The sequence below is a fragment of the Protobothrops mucrosquamatus genome, unplaced genomic scaffold (genome assembly GCF_001527695.2).
Source record: "Protobothrops mucrosquamatus isolate PMUCROS unplaced genomic scaffold, P.Mucros_1.0 scaffold_281, whole genome shotgun sequence".
Classification (NCBI taxonomy): domain Eukaryota; kingdom Metazoa; phylum Chordata; class Lepidosauria; order Squamata; family Viperidae; genus Protobothrops; species Protobothrops mucrosquamatus.
Window position 1 is genome coordinate 964395 of NW_015386357.1, and position 14164 is coordinate 978558.

General features: G+C 36.0%; 1 protein-coding gene across 1 annotated transcript in view; it reads left to right on the forward strand.

Annotated features, from left to right (window-relative positions):
• The window catches only part of LOC107302693 (schwannomin-interacting protein 1), a 313366-nt gene that overhangs the window by 262515 nt on the left and 36687 nt on the right, over positions 1-14164 (forward strand). The window lies entirely within an intron of this gene.

A 14164-nucleotide genomic window follows, 5' to 3' on the forward strand; every position in this document is an offset into this window, starting at 1 on the left:
TGTTGGAAAAGCCATGTCTTTAGGGCGCGGCGGAAGGAGGGGAGATCCGGGATCACCCGGATCTCTGGGGGTAGTTCGTTCCAGAGGGTGGGGGCTCCCACAGAGAAGGCCCTCCCCCTGGGGGTCGCCAGCCGGCACTGTCTGGCTGACGGCACCCTGAGGAGACCCACTCTGTGGGAGCGTACCGGCCGATGGGAGGCTAGTTACCAGGTGCCCAAAATATGATTATGTGACTGGGGGGGGGGTCCGTCAGAACTTCAAACACTTGCTTAACTACTGGTCATAAGTAAGGACTACCTTAAATAAATAATTTCTCTTAAATAAATTTTATATTGTACATTATTAAATCTCTTGGGGGTTTTTCCTTTTTTGGTTCATTAGCTATTTTTTTAGTAGGAAGAAAAACGATCATGATGCGTGTTTATCGAGATTCGTTAAAATCTAATTGCACTGATAAAAGATTCAAATGTAGGAAATGACATGAAGCTCTTCTAAAACTGAGCCTTCCCAGGCATGTGTGGTTGGGTAAGACAAAAAGAGAGAGAGAGATTGGCTGCAATATTTGGGATTTGGGGATATCCAGATGAGGGGAAGAAAGAGGTATGGGCATGATTTATGGCTGACAGTTCTGATAACTGGAGAACGCTGTCCAAATTGGACAGAATGCTAAAATAATATAATACAGCAGCATCCGTTATTTATTATACTTTACTATCATCTCAAAGGAAAGAAAATTGCTATAAATAATTTGTATGTTCAGGTTGACCACTAGATGGTAGTCTGCAGCACTTAGACAAATGAAGATTTTATTGGAAATCTTATTTTAACCATGATTTTATTCTTTATCTTTCTAAAAACTATTAAGTATGGAGAGACAATTATATCGATGCATCAGATAGTCATTGTCAAAACAATGTGTCAGCACTTCAAGGTAGTTGAGATTAGGAATCCAATGTCACGTAGGTCTTTTATTGTAAAGCTATAGTAACAAAGCCTTACAAGTCTGAATGCAGTGAAAACTGAATGTCCTTTCTTTTATCTTCATAGAACTAGGAAGGGTCTTGTCTGAGATGTTTGTTCAGGTTATATTCCCACCCAAAATTCAGTCATCTTTTATCTGACCATTTTCTTGGCTCTTCAACCTGTCCCTTAAGGCAATTCCCTCTGCCCACTACAGTAAGAGAAGCACTTTGTAGCAACAATATGATGTTACAGCAGGTGGAAGCATCTAGTTCAGTGGTTCTCAACCTGTGGGTTGGGACCCCATTTGGGGTCGATCGATCATTTCACGGGGGTCGCCAAGCAAGGCTGTCCGCCATTTTTTTGTCCGCCATTTTTTCCCCTTTTCCGGCGGGTGCCTTACCTCCCTTGGGCTGGGCCAGCTGGTGGTCGGCCTGCTCCGTCTCTGCCGCTTGCCAGCTACGCCTCGGCCGGCGCAGGGGGCGGAACCACGCATGCACGGCACTCCCGGGCAGGGAAAGTCCTCGACTTACGACCGATTGGGTAGTCCTCTACTTACGACCGGTTTAGTCCTCGACTTACGACCAGTTTAGTCCTCGACTTACGACCGGTTGGGGTCGCGGCATTAAAAAGGTTGAGAACCACTGATCTAGTTGCCTTTGGCTAATCTGAAAATTAAGCAGAGATGGAGAAAGATCATCCAGAAAGATACTTGGATGAGAGATCATCAGAAAATCCCTGAGACTAGATTGGAAAATTGAAAAAAAGCCTTCCAGAAGAAGGCTTCTTGCATATTATTAGCAATAATATGGAAGTGTGCCCTTGTTGCAACCAAGAGTGAAGTTTCAAGCCAGGGAGACTTTCCTTAACCGAAGGATTCTTTTCCCAGTTGTTGTTGTCTGAATCCTTTCTTGTAAGCACCAACCCTATGATCTGCTTTATGTACAAGAAATAGTTCTGTTACACCAAGAAGTTGGAAACAGCTTGTGTTTCCCAATGTGGTTTTTAAAAAGCTTTTTTTTTTTAGTTAAATGGAAGGCAGAGGAGATTATAGCTTCTCAGGGCTCACTTAGGAGTTACTGAACAAACGCTTATATTTTTTCTAGTCAGTTTACACAATAAATAATTGCAGTACTTTTAAAACTGTTTAAAGTCCAGAACAGTTTTTAATCCCTGTGAGCTATATTATCCAATTAGGGAAAAGTTTTAAACCAAAATAACATCTGCCTGAAACTTACTTTATAGCTTTCTTTTCAATATTTTATTGAATTTTTCCAAGGTAGGAATTCGTCTCCCTTGAATCACCATTAGTACTAAAATTGGATCTTCTATCTGGAATATTTATTCAGTCATTATATATTTCTCTTTGCAAAGGCCAAAGAAGAGAAACTCTCAAAATGTACCCTTGAATCTTGGAAAATATAATATGAAAGAATGAGAATGATAGACACAGAGATATACGTACTGTAGAAAGAACAGAAATAAGAACAAATGTTTTTGGTGTTGCATGAAAGTTGCTAATTCTAATGAAATTGTTTATTTGCTAGGCCAACAATTTTTGAACAACCATCACACAGTTGTATTCATAGCCACTTAATGTGTTTTTTAATTTTTGTAAGGGTAGGAGTGTTTTTTCCTAACAAGGGTGCTACATTTCATTGAGAATTATAGGTTTTACATGCAAGTAGGTAATGGCACCACAATTTTATGATCCTTGCAAAAACATCTGCAGAAAGAAAACCAATTAGCCCATCTTTAAAAGAATCAGCTGTTATATGGGCTGTTTTTTTGCTGTTTTACACCAAAGGTATACCTGACAAAACTCAGTCCACAGCCCTGAGAATTTGTGCAGTGTGAAATAGTCATTTGGGCTATTAATATAACAGTAATTTGTGAAGAAAGGAGTTATTTTATTAGAATTATTAATGAGATATGTGCCATTAAGAGATGAATTAATATGAGAGGTTATATATAAAAAAAGCATTTGTGTGTGAGAAAAACACAGACAAACTCATGACTTTTTCATAATCTTAATAAAATCATAATCAGTGCTGGAATCCAAGATTGTATCCATTTAGAATAAATTTATTTCTTTATTTGGAAAATACATAAGTTGCAACCCTGGTTGGGTTACAAAAATAATAGAAATCATAAAATATAGTTAAAGCAATATAAATGGTAAAAAATGTAAAATAATGAAGAATGGGTTGAGAAGAAGGGAAAAATGAGAAAGATGTGTTTGAATGCAGCTGATGAGAACCTGAAAAAAGAAAAGAACTGAAAAGACATGTTTAAAGAACAAAAGTCAGTACTTGAACTAGTCTGTGGGCCTGGTGGAAGCAAGCTTGACTTGCAGTGGTAAAAAGAGATAATTTATGGTATTAGTACAAACTATTTTTCATAGTATTCCCTTTTTTAAAACCAGTCTTTACCTTCTTGGCTTTACCGTCACTTATTCCTTCTTCACTCTGTAAAATGATGCTTACTCTGAAGGGGAATAGGGTGAGAGATATGTACATATCAAACATTTTTATCAATTCTGAAGATAAAATCCCAACCTGGATTACCTGTGCAGTATTTTAACAACTTTTCTATCCCTTTGTGGAGGTTTGCCTACCTATCTAAGAATCATGACACTGAACCCATTCATGTGACAGTGCTTCCAGGCTCTTGAGTCCAAATGATAAGGTGTACCAGTATGAGAGTTAAGGCAGAGAATACGGATTGATTTCTATCACTTGAACTTGTTTTTTCTCCCAGAATTTGATGTTTGTTTAATTGTTTAAATGTTCCATAGCCAAGTGCTTTTCCTTGCAGATTTTTTTATAATTTATTCACAAATATTCTTATCCAAATCATTAAGATGTACAGGTGGTCCTTCCCTTATCATATGCTCATGCAGCCCAAAACTATACTTGTCTTTTTAACAGTCATGTCATACTTTAGACTCGTATCCAGCTCGTGATTAACTGTTGCTCCAAAATCTTTCTCGCAGATACTATTATCATATAATATGTTCCCTATTCCGTACTTTATTCTTTCACTGTAGTTTTCCTAAATACATAACTTAGCATTTTTCTGTTCCTCCCTTTATTTTCCGCTTGCTTCTTAATCTTTTAGTGTAATTTTGAATGTTTTGTCTTATATAACATTAGCTAATACAGTTTGTGTTATCTGCAGATTTAATTAATGTTCCTTCCACCTCTTTACCCAGTCATTGTAACTGGGTGACTGTTGGAGAGTTCCAAGACCATTTCAGCTAACATTTCAGCCACTTTAATGATAAACCATTGATGAGCATTCTTGGTGTTTGTTTATTATCTGTTCAAATGCAGCTGTCAGGTGTTTGCTTAAATCATCTGTGACTTCAGTATTCCCACAATCTATTAATTCATTTTTTAAAAAAACAGAATGACTTAATACTAGTTTGAAAAAACCTATTTTTAAGAAATTCATGCTGACATTACAAGATGCTGAATTGTTTTCAGATCAGTCCTTTTGCCATAAAATTTTCCCATATGTTTGTTATTCACTGTATGCTTTCTTTTTTTAACTCATTTTAGCAATTTTAACTCATTTAACTTTAGCCTTAGAAATTTGTGCCTTTTAGAGGAACTTTTTCCATTTGACTGATCCCTCCTTCTACCTCCAATAATCTTTCTGTGTTTCAGATTTCCATTATATTTTGGGAGCAGCCATATTGGCTTATACCATTCTTTGCTGGAATTCCATGTTTCCTTTGCTGGAATTGTTTGCAATTGTATTTTTAGGATATCGGGTTTTATTTTTAGAAATTCATACTCATTCTACCCTTACTTGCTGCAACTACATACAAACCAGCTTAATCTTTTTGTATTTCATTTTGGAAAAAATACAGTAAAATGATATAACACACTTCCTTTTGAAATTATGATGTTAAAATAAAAAGAAACAAGTATATATTTATGACACTAAAACATGTTAGAAGTTGTATTTTGTAAGCTCATTTTACCAGCACCACAAAATTCCTAAGTTCCTAATTCCTAGTTCTAAAGCTTTCAGAAATTATGCTGCAAATATCAGAATCAGAATTTCCATTGAGTTTTGGCAGGAGAAAAATAAAAAAAAGGAAACATACACAATCAACTGGAAAATTCTTATTTCCCATGCCATGCCATTATTTCTTGGCTCTTTACAGTCCTTGATTGCTGACAAAATAACATTTAAAAAGTTCCAAAAATGATGGGAGTCAATTCCCATTCTTCGCCATCCCAGCCAGAATGTATATAGGAAATTGTGCAAAACTGTTTTAAGACATGATTATTTTATATTAAAACAATAATGCTTCACACTAAGATAGTTCACAAAGTGTGTTAGCATATGTCAAAGTATTATAACAACCTTTGGAAGGCTGCCACAAAGCTGTTGCCAGCTATGTGTAAATGCACAGGCAATACTTGAACTAGGTGACATTGTTGTGCATGCACATAACTTTCATATCAGCTGTTCATCAAATCAGCTGCCCATTCCTCGCTCAACTATCAGCCTGAAGTTGTCTTTGACTGTTTTAAAGCAGTGATTTCCCCTTAAGCAGCCAGCAAGTCACAGCAGAATTGGGTACACTTAACCATTCATTGTGTTGAAGTTACTGTCAGTTGACTGCTAGGGAATGGCTTCATACTAGCACTGTTGCACTTTTAGACTGGTAATGGCCTGCTTCTTCCCCTCTGGTCATCCAAGGCAGTATTGAGATTTCCTTGGGGCAGAGATGGGCAAGTTCTTTCAAACCTGCATATCAGCATGTATCCAACCAATCTTCAGCTTGGTTCAGGCCCAGTAAAGCTGGTTGGCTTTCTGTCTGTTACTCCATGAAGTACTACTCCTCCCCATTGACAGGATTTGTTGGGGTGCTTTTTAACTATTGTTGGGCTGCTTTGGAAGCTTAACACTATTCTTAACTAAAGAACATATAGTGCCCTGCCCTATCTAGTCCAGCAATCTCACGGTGGCCAACAAATAGCATAAGGAGATCCACTGATGTATGAGCAGATGGCCTTCAGAGACAATCATGCAGAGATCAAGGTTAATAGTCATTGATTACCATGTCTTCCATGAATTGATCGTATTGATTTTTGAAAACAGCAGCTGGTAGCCAGCACCATATCTTATGATAACAAATTCCCAAGTTTGATTATATGTTAAGTAAAAGAATATTTCCTGATTCTTCAATCTCATCTTTCTGGTATTTTAAGAAAATGGCTTCTTCTTATCCACTTTATCTACACCATGCATATTTTTGTGCAACTCAGTTATGTCCCTTTTTTATTTTGCCTCTTTTTCAGACTAAAAAGTCCCCAATGTCACAACCTTTATTCATAGAGAATCTGCTCCAGCCTCTTGATCAACTTGGTTGCCCTCCTCAGAACCTTCTCTAGCTCCACTATATCCCTTTTCAAATGTGGTAACTAAACTGCACACAATATTCTTGATTCAATTTGTGAGCAAAAACCAGCCAAACCACAGCACATGGGGAAGAACTGCCCAGTGGACCAGCAGAATGAAATAATGGCTTATGCAACTCCTTTTCAGGTGCTTATCAGCTGCCATTTGGGCTGTCACGTATATGAATTAGTCCAGATCTCTGAGCCAAGGACTGTTCTCTTGTCCTCCCTCACCTGCTACGTTTCCCAGGCCAAGCCAGCTGATCTCACAACAACACTGCCAGGGTTGGGGTTGTTTTGCCAGTTGATGACACAAAGAAGGTGGACTTCTATGCCCATGAAATGAATACACTGTCTCTGGTGAAAAGAAGCCATTGGGATTAGTATTTCAATAACAAAATCCCTGGCAGTTTAGCTTTCTGCTAATTAACTGGTGGAAGGAGAGCTGTGAGGAAGAGTCCCACTTAGTTAAAAAATGGAAACTAGAGCTCTCAGTCTCCTCTTGATTATATTAGAGTGTGCCAACCAGAGGATTGCTGTGTTAATGTCTGTAATACTAAAATTTAACTTTATGAAACTTACCAGCTTCATGACTTTGTAAAAGACAACCCCTGCTTCACTTTCTAGTCCATTCTACCAGACCAGAGAGTGCTGTTGCTGTTTTGTCTTAAAAAATAAGGAATGCAGAAAAATGAATTGTAGCTTAGTAAATTGAAATATTTCTAGATATCTTTAACTATTTTTCCCAGTTAATACTGTACATTTTATAAAGTTCATAATTTTTTTAAAAAAATCCTTAGAAATAATAATAACCAAAAGACAAACCTAAAGGATGTTTTTTTCCAAAATGTTTTGAGTTACAGTAGATAAGCTCTCACAAATTCCAAGGTAGACCTGGAAAACTCTGGATTCAGTCAGAATAGGATAGGATAGTGAATAGAACAGAATCTTGAAGGTCTTCTAGTCAAACCCTTGCTTGAGCAGGAGACCCTGTACCATAAAATTTAGATAAATTTTAGATCCACAGCTTCTGAACGCAAGCTATTCCATTGGTTGATTGCTCTCACCATTAGGAAATTTCTCCATAATTGTAGGCTACTCATCTCTTTGGTTAGTTTCATCCATTGTTTCTTTTCTTGCCTTTTGGCGCTTTGGGAAATAGTTTGATCCCCATCTTATTTAGGGATTATGTTATTTAGGAAAATGATCTTATTTCTTTTTCTCTGAGAGCAGGAGTGTCAAACTGGTGGCCCATTGGCCGGATGCTTAACATGCAGGCCACGCCCATCCCAGCTACGCAAAGGCAAACATGTCAAGATATATCACAATACGTCATGTGACGCAATCGAGTTTGACACCCACGTCTTAGAGTAATTGGATGGGCACGGATCTGTACATTAATCTTGCAAAGAAACAATTTAACATTTTTCCCAACAAAGATGCATTCAGGGATAAAGAAAAAATGCCAGTGAATCTTCTAGTAAAAAGTAGGTAGGTCCATGTTCACTACCATGGGCCGACCTCATCCATAGAGACTCATTGGATGACTTTGGGCCAATCACTCACTCTCCGTTCACTCTACTGGACAGGGTGTTGGTGTAGGAAAAATAGGAGGATGGTACACTATATATGGGGCCTTGAGCTCCTTTATAAAAGGAGGGATATAAAACACATTAATAAATAAGGGCTGATTTAGGGATGTTAAATGTTATTGGCCCCATGAAGCATCAATTAGAACAAATTCTAATTTGTTTTACTGAGATAACCTATTTTTCATTTTAGGTTTCTTTTAGAGGAGTTGTTTTCAAATTCAGTGATGTAAGCAAATGAGTTTTTCCTATCTAATCTTTACATGTGAGAGGTTGTCTGACATTCCCAGGCATCTCTCTTTTGGATAAACACAGCTCAACAGTATACAGAAGCAGATCAATAACAACGCATCCTGTGGTGGCCTCAAGCCATTTTTGAAAAGGGTTTACCAAGTCTAGTGGTTAATTAGAAAATGTTAGTTGCGTTGTTTTAGAAATCAGTAATTAAAAATCACCCCACTGAATCTGATTTTAGTGATTGTTTTGCTGAAGGAAAAAGACCTTATCTCTTTTTCTCCCTGATTTTAACATTTCATTTTCAGTATATTAAAAAAAACAAAAAGCAACATTTTGGTATTTTCTTAAGATGGCTGACTTTGAAAAAGTTCTTAAAATGTACAAGTTACACCTTCAAGTTTGATTTAAAGTCTACTTATCAAGAAAAATGACTGCAGAAATGATAGGAATAGACCTTTGTGGCAGTGCTTAAGTTCGCCTTTTTCCTTTCCTTTTCCTTTTTAATGAGGACTAGAATATTTCCGCTGTGAACTGCCTACATAGAGCACCAAAAGATCACACTTGCGTCACACCAATCTTTTTCTTTGTGCCTATAATTGGCTGATTGTGCTAGCAACGCATGAGCCTGCTCTCCCCCCCCCCTTTCCCCTCAGAACAGCCTTGGCTACCTATTATTAAGCCTTGTTGCTGGTTCCCTGAGAGGAACTGCTCTGCTCTACTGCTTCTTGCTAGCAAAGGCAGTGCCATTGCGCAGGTTGAAACAGCAGAAGCAGCATCCATTTTAATCTGCAGGAAGCCTCTCTCAGTAGAAAGCCGTCCTCTTCTTTAGACCCTGCAGGGTTTTCAGTTTGCAGCTTCGGTAAACAGTCTCAGCTCCTCAGTCTGCTTTTCTGGATGATGCTCTGAGATGGTACACCAGGAAAACTGTTCTTATCAGGTAAGAAAGGAATCTCTTATACCTTAATCTTCCATCGGAAGAGATAGAGAGGAGGCCTGCCCCTTTTTTTACAATGCAGCAAGTTGCTTCTTTTCAGCTTCTGCAAAACTGGGTAGCTTTTTCTTTTTTTTAAGCTTTATCTTCTTTTCTTTTCAGTGCAGCTGCTAGGGGATGTGATGAGCAGGAAGGAAAATAATCCATATTTTTCTTTAAGGTAGTCGGTTGTTAAGTATCTGTTGCTAAATCAGTATCTATGTGCCTGCTTAGACTGAATGAAAACAACTCTGGACAAAATAATAATTAGTTCTGCTTCCTAATTGCATTTCATTAGGGTTGAAAAACTGATAGATTTCAGATTATTCCGTATAAGAGAGAATGTTACTGGCTGTGTTGAGGATATTTAGAGAAAAGGGTTAACTGATGAAAAATAAATAATGTTAAAGTATATATCTATTATAGGAGTTATGCATTCCAGTTCTCCTTAGGTTGTCACCAGCATCAATATATGTGGGTTTTAAACTAGCAAGAAATATGCCAATAAGCTGCATCAAACATTTATTGTTATTTATCTTTAAAATCCAAATACTGTGTTGTGATTATAGTGCTTACATTTACTCTTTGGTTACTACTAACCTCGGGAGAAAGAAGTCGCTTGCTTCTTTTCTAAAGAATGTTACTACTGGTTTTCCTATGAACATTGTAACACTTCGAAAACAAAACATATAAAATGTAGATAGCATACAGTTTTGACAAATAATATTCTACCATTTTATATCTTTTTGTACAGGGACCTTTCAAGACTCCAGTAGGAGGTATTGAGCTGTATTGTGTTTAGGCTGTGTGTAATTGGAAGGTGGTATCAAGAATCAATGTTGTGAAAAAATCTTATCATCAAAGCAATATAAAACACTAAACCAAACTCAGATTTTTTTTTATTTCTAATCAGAATTTCCCTATGGTTTCTTTATAGTGGAATATTTCAGTGGGTTTTTAGTAGACATGTTAGTTTATATAGTGCTCCTCGCTCTTTTTTAAAATGTATTTTATGTTTTCAGTTTGTTTAGACAAATGGGCAACTATAGAAGAAAAGTTGATATAGGACAAATCTGACATTATACTTTATTTTAAAAGATATGTCCCTGTATATAATAATTTAGATGTAAATGCAAGAAGATAATGCTATTTAAGGACAGCGTAGGGATAAACAACAACTGGTTTTTTAATTTTTAATAAATACCCAGCTGTGTCACAAAGAATTCTTCTAGAACCATATTTTGAATTCTGGTTGGTGTTAAAGGTCATCTTTTGTCTCTTTTGAAAAAGAACTCAGTTCTTTAGCAAGTTTGATTAGCTGAAAGTACACTGAGTACCATCAGAGATATTAGAATGAGCAGATTTTTACATAGTTCGGTATTTAAAGTTTGGCTGCCTGGCATAATGAATTTGGTATGGATTATAAATTGTATGTTAACAGATAAAATCTTTGTAATAAACAAAGTTACTTTAAAAACAAAAAGAGTTTATCACACCATTATTAAGCTAAGAAAAAACAGAAATTATATTTTAATTCATATTTTTAACCCAACCGTGATACAGAATCTAAATTGTAGAGTCCAGTTGAAAGATAATATGATTAGATTCCCACAATGCAAGCAATAAAAGCTGCTTCTTTCATGGAGAGAAGAAAAATCTTAAAAGCTGCTATCACTGCCATCTGTGGGTAGATAATAAATGCCTTGTTTGCATCATCTTTCTAGATGCATTGAGTCAACAACTATGTGCTATTAAAATATAGTGCTTCATCCTTTTTAAAACAAGCTATTCAAACATTATACTCTTCATTTATTTTTGATGTAGAACCAAAAATCACTAAGGACATTTCCACACTTTGGTTTCCCTCCCTATATTATCATAATCCATGAATTGTGACTTAATAGCCATAAGTGAACAAACTAAAAGAGGGAGAGTTTTGTATGAAAAAATAACCTAGGCTAATAGTTTACAAACCCATAGCAAGATTCTCCCTCTTCAGACAGAGAGAGAAAAAAGTCTACATGGATCAATGAATTGCTTATGTAAATTCTGGTTTATAAGTAAGGATTCATTGCTTTCTTTGGGATTACTTTAATTTTTTTAAAAAAAGAATGGGAAATTAAATACAGAAAAACAAAGCCATCTCCACCTTGGTACAAGATTGTTGTGGTTGCACAGAAACCCCCTCAGTATTTTGGATGGATGGATGGATGGATGGATGGATAATTAATAAATAAATAAATAAATAAATAAATAAATAAATAAATAAATAAATAAATAAATAAATAATGCTGGATGGCTGCAACCCAGTGTTTTTCTTTCATGTCTGCTTTTCCAGAAAAAAAAAATAAGGGAATCACAGGGATATAATGGATGGAGAGCAGAACTCAGCCATTTTATTTCTGGTACATGACTTATGACAGTCTGATCACCATGGCACTCATTTTGCAAACAACCATTTCCACCCCAGGGCAGCCATTTTGTATGAGCACCTATGAAATACTTGCAATGTTCAAAATGCCTTCACAGACCCCATACAATTGCCAGTTTCTCTAACCAGAGATTTATACAACCATGAAGAGAGGAAATACTAGTACTAGGCTAAACCAACAGAAAGCAGTGCTTCAAACATACATACTGTAGTACATGTAGGAGAAGGGATTTGAGTTATTCTTTTGAACATTAGAACCAGTTGTGTAGGTACAATAGCTCCAAGATGTATTTGCTGAAAATGAACAATTTAAAGTCAACTGTTGAATTTTTATTTCAGTTTGTCTGCTTTTGGCAAGCAGAGATGAGAGAGGAGATCAATATCAGTGCATAAATAAATAAATAGGAGGAGAAAGGACCATTAAATATGTTCGCTGCTTTGAGTTATTTATAAAAACTAATAAAGGCAGGATAAAAAAATATTTAAAATGTAATCTTTTCTTTGTTTAGAAGCATTGCTTCTGCATTGCTTGAGTTTTGAATGTGTGTTTTAGCAGAACTAGATTTTAGAGGTTCTGTATACTGATATATCACTTCAAGTACAAATTTCTCTACCAATAAAGAATATAGATTTCTGGACCAAAGTCAGTTTATAAAATCACTATATCATTGGTTTTATTATGGTCTATGAATGATGGCTAATGAATTATGATAATTACATTCAAACAAATCTGGAAAGAACCAAACTGAATAAGGCTGAACACATATTAGTAATTAGGTGAGTTCATTCTTTACACTAAGCCAGAGATAGGCAACAGGTACACTGCAAGTCATCTCTGATCCCAATTCAATTTCAACAGGAAACAGCCAAACACTGGAATATAAGACCTACATAACCTATATGTTGTTTATAAACAAAGAATCCCTTCCTAAAATCAAACTCTACAAGGGAAGGGGTGGCTGAAAGTTGTGGTTCTCATACTTATTACAATTCTGCTCCCAGCCATGAAAATACTCCAAAATATTTCTAATGCCCACTTCACTACTTAACAATAGCTTACTTTAATCCTGATCTCCTGTAAACCAGAAAGCCTAGGTTGAAATCTATGCATATCCACACCAAACTGCATGACAGCTTGTCCAATGTGTAAACCCATTTATGGCCAAAGTTTCAAAATTATCTTGGTAGGCTGGAAAAAATTTATATGAGCCAGCAATGTTCAATTTTAGACTGCATATAAATAGTTTCAGTCTATTTATTTTGGTCAAATCCTATCTTAGCTGGGAGCCCAGTCTGGATTCACACATTAAGAAGGACTCAGAGCAAATGGATTAGATTCAAAGAAGTGCAGTGATGATGATCAGGGTACCAAAAATTAAACCTTATAGGAAGTTGTTATTGTACTGGACATTTTCTTAGAACAGTGCTTTCTAACAATTCCTAAGATAAATTTTTACCATTCTTATCTCCTTTGACATTTTCATGGCTGTTCTCCAGTCTTTGTCACAACACATTCAGAATCCATTAGTGTATAACCGATGGTATATAGGAATGCCCCAGCGTTACACTAAATATAATTTTGAAATTTATTAGTCTACTTGGATTTTCACATACACAGAATTTGCACAGAATTATTCTGCAAATATAGATAGCTTCATATTTTTACCTGACTCCAGATCATTTATGGCCTTGTTCCCAATGTGGTATTTTGCTTTCATTTATTTAAAACTCTGGGTGTTTAAATGCTCTTCATATCATGCCACCGAGGGAGGGAGGAAGGAAGGAATTTTTTTAAATTCACTTCATTGTAAAGTAGGCTATATATTCCTAGTCTTCATTCTCTTATAAATTAACCAGATTTATTAAGGAACCTTTGATAGACTCTTTTCAAAGATGTTTAGAAGAAATAAGCATTGAGCACCAATGAGGCTTTGAAGCAAAACATATTATCTACATACTTGATACTATAGCAGAAAATGCCTCATTGAAGCCACTTCCAATGTTTCACTAATGTAAACCAAACCAGATCAAAAATGGGCAGCATACATGAAGGTTGATGTATGTATGTATGTATGTATGTATGTATGTATGTATGTATATGTGTGTGTGTATATACATATACATATACATATACATATACATATATATATATGAACAAACCATGCATCAGTTCTAACTATTGAAATAGGTTTATATTATAAGGGTTAAAAAAATAAGTAGATTAATAAATTTCAAAATTATCTTCAGTGTAACACTGGGGCATTAGCTCAAGGTCATTAACACAAGGCAGTAACTCTGACATGTTTTTTACACCTGTTCTTTGGGTTTTACTAGTAGGAACCTTCTTTAAGAAAATATGTTATTTATTTATTTATAACATTTATTGGCCGCCCAGCTTACCACAAGGTAGCTCTGGAAGGCATACAATCATAAGTCTGGAACATGCCATGATTGATCGACTTTTTTTTAACTGTGATAGAAGTCACTTCAATTGCAATTCATTGACAAATGCAAGTTGTTTATGGAGATGAGTGTGTTGATATGAATACTCTGCATC